A 14,970-nucleotide genomic window follows, 5' to 3' on the forward strand; every position below is an offset into this window, starting at 1 on the left:
AATCAGACGCATACTTCATTTCAGCCCGGTGGTTCCACCGAGCTGACTGACGACATCCTCCATAAATTGTCTAACCTCCTTTTTAAAGCCATCCAAACTAGTGGCAGTCACCCCATCAGGTTGCAGCGAGTTCTATCATCTCAATAGGTGTTACGTAGGTTGGACCTCTTACAGTGAGTCACATTCAGCTTTCCTCTTGACTCATATTGGGTTGCCTTTTTAATAACTCTTCCTGTCCCAACAATGCCACTTTTGAGATATCGTCGTAAAAACAGTATCAGATTGCATGAGAACTGCTGCATGTCGGAAGTCACCCATTTTCTTCTCTACTAAAACACCACAGTCACCCCCAGTCAGAATTTTCCTTACATTTAATTGCCCAGGAATTAACACCATCTCTCTACCTTGGTATCATATATTTGTACTTGCCAGTGGCTCTAAGAAGCCAGCTAGTTAGCATAATATCTGTGACTTTGTTTTTATAGCTTCCAGAATGAATCTGTCTCCTTTTGTCCGTAGCAGTAGTTCAGAGGTTCAGTATTAATTTTCTTCATTTGGCATTCATGCATCAAATTCTCTTTTATTACCAATTATAGTAACAAAGGCTCCAGAAGGTCCTACTTGCAGGCTGGATCATAATTCTGTTGCTTCAGGAAATAACCTCATCGTCTCAGATCAATCGCCTACGACTCACCTCGGTGGTTAGGCTGTGGTTTCGACAGATGGTTTATGGGAGGGGAGATGCTCCGGGACAGCTCAGCGGCGCTCACAATACTCTTTCAACGATCGCCAGAGCCAAAATGTAAACTTTCAGTATGGACAGAAGTTTTGCAGAAGTCCAAAAGGGGTTTCTGCCAAAACCACCAGTGCCAAGTGACCCGTGTTTCTTCAGCGCCAAGACATGCAGCAAACAAAAAACGAATCCTGGGAACAACGAAGCCTTCGACAACGTATTGAATCCTGGGAAGTTTATCTTGCACAGGGGTCATTTCCTGCAGGAGCGCACAGGAGCGGAGCGCCAGCAGTAAAGAGCCCAGGGGGCGGGCACATGCAACAAGCCCCACCCCCTGCTCCCAGTAGCCCTCAGTCAGAGCAAGAAGCAGCCAGGTAAGTTGCAGAGCTCTCCCAGCCCCCCGGCCCAAAACAGTCCAGTGGCACCTTTAAGACCAAGTTTTAATCAGGTACAAGCTCTCCCTCCTCTGCGAGGACAGATCTGCACATCCCCCCCCCAATAACTAGGAATCCAAAACAGTCCAGTGGAGCCTGAGAGGTGGGCGTTGCCTTCTGAAACACTTCCGGTGATGCCAGGGGGTGTGGCATATGCAAATAAGTTATGCTAATGAGCTCCTGCACCTCATTTTCTACAAAATGACCCCTGATCTTGCAGTGAGTGAAATGGGATGCACAGATATCAGAGGTTACCAGATTAGAGACCCCAGTATTACCTCTATATTTCTTTGCCGTTTACCTCTCCCTTCCCCTGAGGACTTCAGTGTGTCTTCCCTGCCCCCTTTTGTCATCACAACAGTCCTGTGAGGTGGATTAAATTGAGAGAAATTTCAACCAGGATTTTCCCAATCCTAATCTCGCACTCTAACAACTACACAACACCAACTGTCCATAACGTTATTATCAGATGCATACAAATGGGAACTGTAACGGCACAACAGAAACAGTAAGGTATAGTGGTTAGAGTAGCAGACTCGGATCTGGAAGACCTTGGTTCGAATTCCCACTGGTGCCGTGGAAGATTGCTGGGTAACCTTGGGCTAGTCATACGCTCTCACCCTAACCCACACCTCACAGGATTGTTGTTAGGATTAAATGGAGAAGTTGAGAATGTTGTAATATGTGTTGCGTCCCTGTTGGAGAGAAAGGTGGGGTATAAATGAAGTAAGTAAATAAATATTTGGAACTTCGGCAACAAAAATGGGCGACGATATGCAGGACAAAAGAAATGACCATCTGAGGGAGGCAGCCGCAGAAACTTTTTTAAAAGGACATCAAAGCAGCATTCCAGACAAGCCAACTATATAGAGGTTTGTTTGCAGCATTTGTATACTATACGTAGATCTCAGGCATACATTCAATGAGACCCTTGTGCCTGATAGCCATCAGCCAAGCCCTTAATGCCAGGTTTGATTCTTGTTTGTTATGTGCCAGTTTTAAGGGCCTGGGGGGGGGGAGAGACCAGGGAGAGGGTAAGCAAAAGCCACTGCAAGCAGGGTTTGTGAAAAGGGGCTGGCTAAAAACACAGATGTTCCCCATTTGCCTCCCGAAAGTTCTGAAGGCCTAAGATTTTTAGGTCAAACACACACACACCCCGGTTAAGAATCACTGTCACAGACAGAAGATGGACAGTTTGCAGTACAGTGGCAGCTAAAGCGGGGGCTGCGGGGGCTCAAGTGGTTAAGACACTGAACTGCAGACCAGGAGGTCGGTAGTTCAGCAGTTCGAGACCCAAGTGCCGCATGATGGAGTGATCTCCCATCTGTGGCCCCAGCTCCTGCCAACCTAGCAGTTCGAAAGCAAGAAAATGCAGGTAGACAAATAGGTACTGCTTCGGTGGGAAGGTAACAGCGTTCCGTGCACCTTGGCGTCTAGTCATGCCGGCCACATGACCACAGAAACGTCTTCGGACAGCGCTGGCTCTTCGGCTTGGAAACTCTAGAGTCGGATTCGACTGGCTTTCGAGCAAGGGAAACCTTTACCTTTACCTTTACCTTTATCTCTACTAGCAGCTAAAGCAGGGGTGTTTAACTTTGCCCTCCATTCTGCCCCCAGAGGCTCAACTCCCATCTGCTTTCCCCTACACACAATGCACATCTGTAACTCCGGTCTGGGGGAAAATCAGGGTTTTGTAACCAGAAACTGGGGGGAAGTTAACCACTCTCCTCCTCCTCCCTGCCAGCTCTCTGGTGCAAAACATACCCTCCCACCTGAATTCTCAGACCTCCATCTGCTGCTGAGCATTTTAGTTTGGCCTGGAGATTTATTTATTTTTTTAAAGGAGGGGAGCAAATGGGGGATATCACCCAAAACACTCCCTCTGCCTGGACCGCACTTCTCTCCCCCTGTTCGAACACACTTACCAAACTTTCCCTTTAGAACTAAACAACTTGCAAGAATTTTGGCTCCATTTCCTCCTCTGTCTCCTTCAAAGAGTCTGGCACTACCTGTTTGCCAACCATTAAATACCTCAGATTTGGCTGAAGGACAAACAGATAGTTGGAAATAAAGTGGAGGTGTTGCTTCCTTCTTAAAACAAAACAAAACAAAACAAAACCCCAGCAGAGTCAAAAAAATTAACAAGAATAAGAAAGCAGATCCTGGAAGACTCAATGCGGGAACAGCGCTAACAAAAGAAAGGTCGTGAAAGAAGAACATTCAGTCCACCTAGTGATGAGACAGTATTTACGCCACATGTCCAAAAACACCCCATTGTCAATTTTGTATTAATTTCATAAGCACAGCAATGCCCTGGTTAATTACACACATACGTGATTCTTGCGCTGAATGCTCACGCATGACCAGTGTTCCCTCTGAGTTGGTGTGAGCTAGCTCATCGTTTTTTAGCCTCCAGCTCACATTTTTCTCTTAGCTCAGGAAGGAGGGCTCCAGAGCAAACTGATTTATGCAGTAGCCAGATCACTCGCTCACAACTTTAATGCCAGGAGCTCACAAAGTCCAATTTTTGCTCACAAGACTCCACAGCTTAAAGGGATCTCACATCACTTTACACGTACAAAATGCTTGCATCACAAAAATCAAATAGTCATGCAGTCTCTCTGTCCCCCTGACACCGCAATGCTTTAGGGTGCTCTGATATCTCTCTTTTAAAAAAAAAATCCCTGGAGGGATATTTTTTTATTTTGCAAAACTACAAAACTACAAAGAAATAATAGGGAAGGGACTACATCTAAGGAGAAAGGAAAGCAAACCACACTAAACTAAAACCCCAAGAGGAGGAGATCTTTTCCCTGTTAGTTAAAATGTTAGTACTGTTAGAGTTAACAAGACGGGGACCCGCGATACTCACGGGGGGGGGAGAAGAGCTCCGTCTCCTCCATCCTCCCCCACTTGATGTCCCGAGGAGGCGGCAGCGGCGGCGAGGCCGGTCCTCCCCCTGCCCGCCCAGCTCCGAGGAGGAGGAGGCGGCAGCGGCGCGGCAGCACGGTCAGCTACAGAGCGTTCCGTGCACATGCACATGGAACGCTCTTGCACTTTTGGGGGGATTTAAACATCCCCCCGAATTTTTTTCTACTTTTAGCATTTTTGTGCACACGTGGGGACTGGCCACGGTGCCCCGCCCGCCCGGCTCCGAGGAGGTGGCGGCGGCGAGGTCAGCTACATAGCGTTCCGTGCGCATGGGCACGGAACGCTCTTGCACTTTCGGGGGGATTTAAACATCCCCCCGAAATTTTTTTCTACTTTTAGCATTTTTGTGCACACGTGGGGACTGGCCCACGTGTGCACAAACCTCCCCCTCCCCCCCCAAGTGCCCCCGGAGCGCTGATTTAGCGATCCGCACTCCAGGGGCAACTTGGCTATTAGATATATAGATGTCACAATATACTTGTAGAGTTCTTGCTTTTAACAGTTCGCTATTTATATGCTATTTTGTTAGTTGTTGTGAGAGAAATCATCTTCTTATTCTTGGCTTCAAAAGGCCATTTTCCAAGTCCTTCTGCCTTTACTTCGGCTTTCTGTCTCTGACATCGTATACCACTCTGGCAGGTCCTGCACCCTTTTCTCTGATATCTCCAGTGGTAACAAAATTCACAGCAACGTCCCAAACAGGCTGCTTTCCCTCCTCCTGTACCGACTGAACAGCCCAGAGAGAACCAGGGCAAAAGCCTTTCCAGCTGAACAGTCTGACGGGATTAACAAGAGGAGCAGAGTCATTAGTAAGTTGAGGGACAGGATGGACAGCGGGTCAGATGAGATGCAAATGAGGGCAGCGTAGTGAGAGAGAAGGAAGGGACAGGGTTCCAAACTGGGGGACTTGGGAGTTCCTTGCGCCCCATGTGCACCTGCCCATCACACTGCCCACTTGACTTATGCCGCTTTATGAATTTGCCAGTCTAAATGCAGCACAATATCCCACAGACGGAACTTTCTGTAGACAAGCCCAGGGCTGTTTTTGTAGAAAAAGCCCAGCAGGAACTCATTAGCATAATAGGCCACATCCAACAGCAGGAACTCATTAGCATATTGGGCCACACCTCTGACAGCGCAACTCATTGGCATATTAGGCCGCACCCCCATGTTACCAGAAGTATGGTTATACAGCCACACCAACCTTTTGCTTCTTATTCTGTTGACCTTGTTTGTTGTCAAAACCCAGGGCCCTTTTTTTGTAGCAGGAACTCCTTTGCATGTTAGGCCACACACCCCGAATGTAGCCAATCCTAATGCGTTTCTGCTGTTGGGTGTGGCCTATTATGCTAATGAGTTCCTGCTGGGCGTGGCCAACTTGGGAGCCAGCCGGAACTCCGTTCCTGTGCGTTCCTGCCCAAAAATAGCCCTGGACAAGCCTAGGCTGACACGCACCAATTCCTGATGCAGTGCACAGAGGGAAAACTACCTTCCTATTCCTTCTGGTGTGGAGAGAGGGTGGAGGAGGCAGGATGGGAAGGGAACGACTGGGCACACGGCCAAGGGGCTGGAGAACAGTGAGAGACCTCCCCACCTTCCAGAACCCACTCCCCACCTTTCATAAGCTCTTAAGTAGTTAATGAGCAAAATGGAACTGCTTGGAGAGACTTTCTAGAAGGAATATATTTTGTTTATTTTATCTTGTGTGGTTCTTTACACATTTTAATGCCTGTGAAAATTGTCTAGGTCATAATATTGTGTTTGCATGTATGTGTATATTAAAGTAAAGGTAAAGGTTCCCTTGCTCGAAAGCCAGTCGAGTCCGACTCTAGGGTTGCGGTGCTCATCTCCGTTTCAAAGCCGAAGAGCCAGCGCTGTCCGAAGACGTTTCCGTGGTCATGTGGCCGGCATGACTAAACACCAAGGCGCACGGAACGCTGTTACCTTCCCACCGAAGTGGTACCTATTTATCTACTTGCAATTTCTTGCTTTCGAACTGCTAGGCTGGCAGGAGCTGGAACTAGAGACGGGAGCTCACTCCGTCATGCGGCACACTCGGGTCTTGAACTGCTGAACTACTGACCTTCCACAGCCTGCAGTTCAGCATCTTAACCACTTGAGCCACCGCAGCTCCATGTGTATCTTAATGGTTTGCAATTTTTGTAATACCCTGACCTAGATGTCCCAAGCTAGCCTGATCTCATCAGATCATAGAAGCTAAGCAGGGGTGGCCCTAGTTAGTACCTGGATGGGAGATCACCAAGGAAGTCCAGGGTCACCACGCAGAGGAGGGCAATGGCCAACAGTCGCTTCCCTTGAAAACCCTACAGGGACATCATTAGTCAGCTGCAACTTGCGACTGAAGGTCAAAGAAGACGGGGACGGCAAAGGATGAGATGGTTAGACAGTGTCATAGATGCAACGAGCATGAAATTGAGCCAACTTCAGAGGACGGCGGAAGACAGGAGGGCCTGGCGTGATCTGGTCCATGGGGTCGCGAGGAGTTGGACTCGACTGTGCGACTGAACAACAACAACAAAAAATGTGCGAGCCCTTTATACATACGTGCACACACACACACACACACAATTTTTGAAAGCCATCTTGAGTTGCTGCGAGAGAGGCAGACTGTAAGGTAAATATATTATCAGGATTCATGCAACTCATAGATGCATCCCACCTTCCATTTGAGGACCACAGAGAGCCTTGTGCTACCTTAAACTCATGGTGGCAGAAGCTTTCACGGACTACAGCCCACTTTGCTAGATGCATGAAGTGTTTTCCTCAGTGGGCACAGACTTAACAGAGACTCACTTACATATTACAGTATCCTGCCCTTCCCCGAAAGTAGCTCCGCTCTCCCATGCCTTTCACCCTCACAACACACAGATGCAAAAAGTCACATGGATACGGTGTGTGTGTGTGCACGCACGCACATAAACAATGGTATTAAAAGTGCATGAGATGCAAGAGTCATAGTGAGTGTGTGGCATTTCTGTATGGAGTCAAATGCATTCAAGGTAAGAGCTCCACCCTACCAGTACAGATAATGTATGTATCACTTATTGGACAGCGCCTGTGTCATCACTGATGACAAGCCACACAAGCCCTCATCTCATGCTTGCAGCAATTTTGCAATATTTTTAGTAACTGGTTGTTTTAGTTCTTTCAAAGCTAAGTGACCTATACTGCCCAAAAGCAGGATTGCTATTTTCTTTTAAAGAAGCAGGGGATCCCCACAAGACTGTTTCTTTCCCCAAGAGAACTCCCCCTCATCTACACACACTCATTCCATTGGACGAAGATATCACATGGCAGACATTTGACAAAGAGGTCCAGCGAGTGCAATGCAGACGGCGAATCCCTGGTTCTAAAGATCATTTGGAATGAGCCTTCTGCACCTGCACTGATGTAACTCTTTATTTTAGCAGCTAGGGAAATCAGCTATTTCTGTCGGCACGTTTTAAGTAAATTGTTACGGCATGTGTGGAGCGTCGGCCAGGAAAGCGTATTGCATTCTGGCTCAGGCGCTAATTGTTCTTGTGCACTCCGGCCCAGTCCAAGGGTGATTTCGATCCGTTCCCACTCGTGGTGTGAACATTTTAAAAAATCCCAACCCTATATCTGTAGTTTTGCAAACTTTCTTCCAAGGAATTCTTTCCATGTCAGTTTGACTTGCCATAGAAGCCCTGTGCACTACAGAGGGTTTGGGCCCAAGTTCTGGAACACGAGAGCATGGAGCTCGACGACGGCTCCCTTGTGTTATCCTGAGGCCAGAACTGCTCTGCTTCTCCCCTTCAGTAAGGTGGCACTTTGACGACATCAAGCTGCGAATGGCATCCAACCAAGGAGACCAGGGGCTGGGAAATTCAAAGCACAATGTTGAGTCGTGCATTCAATAATACAGGGGAAAGGCAAAATACGGGCAGGAGAGGAGATGTATCCTACAGATCCGGTCTGCCAGCAGAGGTGATTTCCTCTAGTGGAAGGAGTCTTCCCCTCACACAAGATGCAAGGCTCTTTTGTTGAGGGAAACTCCTTCCTAATGGAGGAGAGCGCCTCCACTGGTGGGATCCAAGCCGTAGGGGCAGTCACGGACCATCCATAACACAGAATCCCCACCTGAAAGCATGACCTGCAACCAGGGGTCATTTTGTAGAAAAAGAGGTGCAGGAGCTCATTAGCATAACTCATTAGCATAACTTATTTGCATATGCCACACCCCCTGACATCACCAGAAGTGTGTCAGAAGGCAACACCCACCGCTCAGGCTCCACTGGACTGTTTTGGATTCCTAGTTATTGGGGGGGGGGACATACATGCAGATCTGTCCTCGCAGAGGAGGGAGAGCTTGTACCTGAATAAAACTTGGTCTTAAAGGTGCCACTGGACTGTTTTGGGGCTGGGGGGGGGGGGCTCTGCAGCTTACCTGGCTGCTTTTTGCTCTGACTGTAGGCTGCTGGGAGCAGGGGTGGGGCTTGTTGCGTGTGCCCGTCCCCTGGGCTCTTTACTGCCGGAGCTCCGCTCCTGCAGGAAATGACCCCTGCCTGCAACATACCCCATCGTTACTGATCTTGTCATGAAGGAAGCCTGGAGGAGCTCCCTAAGAACTCTGGGTTTCTGCAGTTGAGCAACAATGACCTGTATTCCCACTCTCTCTACTACCCAAGGATAGCCCCTATTTTCTGGTATCCATCCCTTGAAAGTCTCTTTGTGCCTCTGTTGTTCCCTTCTTTGGAAATTACTGGAGGAGGAGGAGAGGAGAAGAAGGATTGGATTCATACCCTGCCCTTTACTCGGAGTCTCAGAGTGGCTTACAATCACCTTCCCTTTCTCTCCCCTGTGAGGTAGGTGGGGCAGAGAGAGCTCTGAGAGAACTGCCCTTGAGATAACAGCTCTAAGAGAACTTTGACTGGCCCAAGGTCACCCAGCTGGCTTCATGCGGAATCATACCCGATCCTCCAGATTAGAGTCCGCCACTCTCAACCACTACACCAAACTGGCTCCATTAACCCAGGTTGTTAGAATTATCATTCTTTCAAGTATAGCTCTTTCCTCTGGGGTGTCTAGAAATTATATTTCTGAGCAGGTTGACCGTAAGGATATATATATAAAAAGAATTTGAATGCTGTTTCTTACCTCACACAAACCACGCTGAACCGATTTGCATGGGTTTTTGCAAAATTGTGCATGTGCAAAGTACACTACCAATTCAAACCAATCAGCAGCCATTAGTGTCACTTAGATGAACATCACCAAGGGTAGGGTTTTATTAAAACACAGCACTGATTTACAACTGACTTACACGATTTGTGACGGATTCAATTGGCTATTTAAAAACTGCCCGCTAAGCAGAGCGGTTATGGAGCAAGGACGGGAGTAGTAGATCTCTGCAAGAACACGCAGTTTAGAAAAGCCGTTTATGTGGTACTGCACATTTAGTCAAGGATACAGTGAAGCAACCTCCCATGAATAGGTCAATGAATGGTCAAACTGACTGTCAAAAAACCAGCTCCCTGTTCGCAACTGGCAAGCAGAAAGTGAGCTGAACTGGCAGGTGTCTGAGCATCCCTGACCCCAGGACAGTCTTTAAAGCCGCACACTCTCTTTTAAAATGACTGGTGTCACCCTTGATACCTTTCATTAGATTCCATCACAGATGTTGCGTTTGCCTATAAAAATATTATACGCCTCAGAAAAATTGCCTAACAACCAGAGTTTAGCAAAAAGAAACTTTTGTGTATCACTGGGACACAAAAAGAGAAGGCGCCTGACAAATCCCAGAGCCGAAAGAATTCCTTATCTCCTGAGTCACCATCAAGAAAGCCCTAGGGCCCACAGACGGCAGAACACCCAGAGAAGGAGGGCCTCTCCACAAGATGCTACCATGCAGTTTGATACTAGCGGATATGGTCCTTCAGCTATTCTGTGCCTACCTGGCATCCGGCTTCAGAAATAAACTTTGAAGTGCGCCCAGGAATGAAACTGGCAGCCGATCCAGCTCTTTCAGCACAAGAGTAATATGATCGCTGAGGCTGTTAGAACTCTCGCCAGTGTTTTGAATAAGGTTGTTTCTAGATTGCTTTCCAGGACAGTCCCACATTTAGTTCATTACAGTAATCAAGCCTTAGTGTGAGCAGGATATAGATTACCGTAGCCAAGCCATGTTATTTGTCAATACAGTATACATAGAGAGAAAGCACAGAATGCTAAATGCATTTTGACTCCAACCGGAAGTAATTTAAACAAGCACAGGAAGACTGAATTAGACTTCTTCACTCGGGCATGCTGGCTTTCCACAGGTGTGTGGATTCCTCCCCACCAACACATCACAAAGCATTTGCACACAGAATCCAACAGCTGTAACCTAAGGTGACATAGTTCAGCGAGAACACACAGTTCTGTCGATTGTGTAGCTCAACTCAACTGCACACGTCCCATTGAAAGTGTGATTTCCTTCCAAGTGACTCTTTTAAGGGCCGTTTTTTTTAAAAGGTCACATAATAACCTCAGTATGAGGCAAACGTCCCTACAGATACAGTAGCAGGCTTCTGAAGAGCAGGCACCAGGTGACAGGAAGGTCTCTGTGAAGTAGAGCACACCAGGAGTTCTTTGGAGGTCTTTCCAGAGAGAATCTCTGCTGTCGAGAGCTAATTACACATTTCCCAGCAGTTCTAAACCAATTAAATCTAACAAAAGGCAGCCTAGCTCCCGCCTGCCTTCCAAATATGGATGAAATACTCGGGGTCTGTGCTAGAAGCCGATCCATCCTTCTGTTTTCCTTGAATGGGGATTGCTAGAACTGGTCCTCCCCCCCCCCCAAAAAAAAAACATTTTAGAATATGAGACCTTTCAGGAAAACAAAATGTCAGCTAGCTTTTGATGGCCACCGATAAGATTGTAGGAGATACCAGTTTAAAAAAAATATTTATTAAAGATTCATATTCAGAAACAGCATAGATTCCAACTGTCCCTATTGACCAAGGGACTCCTTATGTTTTGAATGCCTGTCAAGTTAAATTGCTACCCCAGATTTTGCTATTTTGAGGGAGAGGGGGAAGAATGTCTTGTCGAAACAGTAACTATCTAGGACAACCCCCTGCACAGTGCAAGAAATCCAGACCTAGAGAATTCTTAATAGCCCCTGGTTGAAGACCTCCCGTTGAGGGAAAGGCCATAAGCTTCCTAGGTGACTGGTTCCACTGTCAAACTGCTCTCACCGTTAGAAAACTTCTCCTAAGGAGATTTTGTTGGGATTCTTATTAAGTAAGTCAGCAGAGTAAGTAGTAAGAGACTGAGTCCATGGCAACAGATTTCAACGGAAATCTCCCCTCCTGTAGCTAAAGTCATTAGTCTTGCCCCTTTGGAGCAGCAGAACACAAGTCTTCCATCATGAACAAAAGAACACAATTACATCTCTCCTCCATCTTAAGAACATAAGAGGAGCCAATGTTGGATCAGGCCAAAGGCCCATCCAGTCCAACATTCTGTCACACAGTGGCCAAAAATACCAGGTGCCATCAGGAGGTCCAGCAGTGGGGCCAGGACACTAGGAGCCCTCCCACTGTTGCCCCCCCAAGCACCAAGAACACAGAGCATCACTTGCCCCAGTCCCTATCTATACCTTGTGGCTAATAGCCAATGGACCTCTGCTCCACATGCTTATCTAATTCCCTCTTGAAGCTGTCCATGCTCGTAGCTGCCACCACCTCATGTGGCAGTGAATTCCATGTGTCAGTCACTCTTTGTCTCCAGGCTGAAGATACCCAGTTCCCTTTACCCCAGGCATCCCCAGCCTTTTTGAGCCTGCAGTGACCTTTGGGATACTGAGACAGGGTGGTAGACGCAACAACTAAATGGCTACTGCAGGAGGTGCAGCCAGCCAGAAAATGTCATCAAGCAAGGTTATGCATAACTCTGACAGTAACTTTTCAACATTCAAAGCAGGAGCTCTGCAAGATGCCTTTTAGTCTGCCCAGCCAATCAGATCTCCAGTGGACAATCAGACACCCTCTCCTAGTCCTTCCCACTCTCTAAAAACACTTGTTGGGCACCAGGAAAGGTGTTGTAAGGTGACATAGTGGGGACTTCTGCTTTCCCCTTTCCTCACAGAACTTAGCTGCATGATGTAGAGAGTCACCCAAGAGGCAGTGAAGCATATTCTCTTCTGGTCATATTCACATGAAGCAACAAATGCACTGGGGAAAAATGCCACAAACTTGTGCATTCTACTCAACTTAAATTGTCTGAAAACACGAACTTTGGATCGAGCAGACAGGCAGAGTTAAGGAAACACGCAGTCCTGCAAGCTCCATAAGCTATTCTGTCCAGAGAAAAGGCATTTATTTGCGAGCAGGTTGTACACACAGCACAAGTTATGAAAGGCCAAGAACGTGGCTAAACCACAAACTGGTTTATCACTTAACAGGGGCAGCTAGCTGCGACAGAGAATTCTCCGTGCACACATGCCCAACGACAGTTCCCAGGATTCTTTGGGGAAGAGCCATGGCGAATGAATGGGTGTAAGGTTTGTGACCCTTGACAGTACCAGGCAAGTAAAAAAAAAAATTACATTCAAAAGAAATAGGCACAGGGGAAATGTAAAGCGAGTACTCACCATATTGGCAGCAGGGGCCTTGGAAACCAGCAGGGCAGTGGCAGATATGTGGGGATCCTTCCACACAATTCCCACCATTGAAACATACACCAAAATTGCAGACGGCTAAAAGAGAGAAAAATAGGTAACACCGCATGAGATATTGCATACATAACGTCAGGGCTTTTTTGGTAGAAAAAGTCCAGCAGGAACCTATTAGCATAATAGGCCACACCCAACAACAGGAACTCATTAGCATATTAGGCCACACCCCTGATTGCACCACTCATTAGCATATTAGGCTGCATTCCCATGCTACCAGAAGTGTGGTCATCCAGCCACACCCACCTTTTGCTTCTTATTCTGTTTACCTTGTTTGTTGTCAAAACCCAGGGCTTTTTTTGTTGCAGGAGCTCCTTTGCATGTTAGGCCACACACCCCTAATGTAGCCAGTCCTAATGAGTTTCTACTGCTGGGTGTGGCCAACTTGGGAGCCAGCCGGAACTCCGTTCCTGTGCGTTCCTGCCCAAAAATAGCCCCGCATAACGTTATGAAAGGCCATGACATTTTATAGGTGGATAAGGGAAATTAAAGGAAGACCCATGGTTCAACCCCAGCAACAAAAGAACAGAAGAAGACGAAGAGGAGGAGGAGGAGGAGGAGGAGATTGGATTTATACCCCGCCCTTCACTACCCAAAGGAGTCTCAGAGTGGCTTACACTCTCCTTTTCCTTCCCCTCCCCACAACAGACACCCTGTAAGGTAGGTGGGGCTGAGAGAGCTCTGACAGAAACTGCTCTTTTTCAAGAACAGCTGTGCCAGAACTACGGCTTGCCCAAGGTCATCCAGCAGGTGCAAGTGGAGGAGTGGGGAATCAAACCCGGTTCTCCCCGATTAGAGTCCGTGCACTTAACCACTACACCAAACTGGCCCTGCTGGACCAGACCACTGCTCAGTCTTAGTCCAGCATCCTGTTTCACACAGCAAGTGAGCACTTGCTCTGGAGAGCCAACTAATAGGGTTCCATAGTGAATAGGCCAAGGCTTTCCCCTGGCATTGCCTCCTACCATTAGTACTCAGAGGTTTACTGCTTCTCAATATTAATGAGGCTCCCTTTATTCACCATAGCTAGCAGCCACTGATGGACCACTTCTCCATGAATCTGCCTAGCCTCCTTTTATAGCCATTACCACATATTTGTGGCCATTACCACATCCACTGGCAATAAATGCAACAATATAATTCCCTGTTGAGTGAAGAAGCACTTCCTTTTATCAGTCCTTAATCCACTGCCCATAAACTTCATTGGGTGCGCCCCAAATTCTAGTATCACGGGACAGGAATTTACCCCCAGTCTGGAATTCTGGCTTGTAAGTAAAGGGTAAATCACTGTTTGGACACCTTGGTAAATTATAGTGTGCCACAAACGAGGAAACAATTAATTAAGATGGTCATTCACAAGGGAAGAAAGATGGAGGCCTGAACTGCATTCCAGGATGGGTCTAAACGGGGGTCTTTTTGTAATAAATGAAATAAAATAAAGATTTCTGTTCAGATACTCTTTATCAGGGCAATGAAAAAGGTTACTTGAGATCAATTATTGAATGCTGATTATAAGGCTAAAAAAGGACACCAGAAAAGAGGAACAAAAAGGCTTTGCTGCAGCTAGTATACTCAAGACTGCTCGGATGAACAGGAAAACAGATGGCAGACCCCACCCCGACAGCCTCGAGAAGAAAGGAGAAGTATAGTCACACAGAAATATTTCACAAGCAATGTGTTTTTAAAACTAGTGGAGGTTATTAGTTAGAAAGGTGACAAAGAAGTCATTTGGTTTATATCAAGAATTAATTAAATGCTTAAATAAATGCTTTAGCTGAATTGCTTGAAGGGAAGTAATGTGGCCTGGCCCCTGACCATTGTGGAGGGTTTAAAATGACAGACACTCCTACAGGGGGAAGAGGAGAAAAAGGCTGGAGGGGCTTGCATTATGGGCATAGAGGAAAGGCAGATTTTTTTTTAGAGGAACAGTTAATCAATTAAGAAAATCAGTAGAATGGAGCTATAGGCTTAAGGAAATGAATCTATATCACTTTTTATATTTTTTTACAAACTATACAAAGTGAATAACTCATTGAAAGATTAAATAATTAGGAGCTAGGCAGCATAAAAGAGTGGAAAGAGGAAGCAAGCTTCTGGCTCTTGCCTCACAATTCTGCAGAAAAGAAATAGAATATCTTGCGGTTTGAAACACCCATGAGCTGACAAGTTGGACT

The 14,970-nt window shown here is 46.8% G+C and overlaps 1 protein-coding gene across 1 annotated transcript in view; it reads right to left on the minus strand.

Annotated features, from left to right (window-relative positions):
* Positions 1-14,970, minus strand: part of MEGF6 (multiple EGF-like-domains 6) — a 279,570-nt gene that overhangs the window by 201,121 nt on the left and 63,479 nt on the right. The gene's annotated exons all lie outside the window — the stretch shown is intronic.

The sequence above is a fragment of the Gekko japonicus genome, unplaced genomic scaffold (genome assembly GCF_001447785.1).
Source record: "Gekko japonicus isolate JY-2015 unplaced genomic scaffold, Gekko_japonicus_V1.1 scaffold1889, whole genome shotgun sequence".
NCBI lineage: Eukaryota > Metazoa > Chordata > Lepidosauria > Squamata > Gekkonidae > Gekko > Gekko japonicus.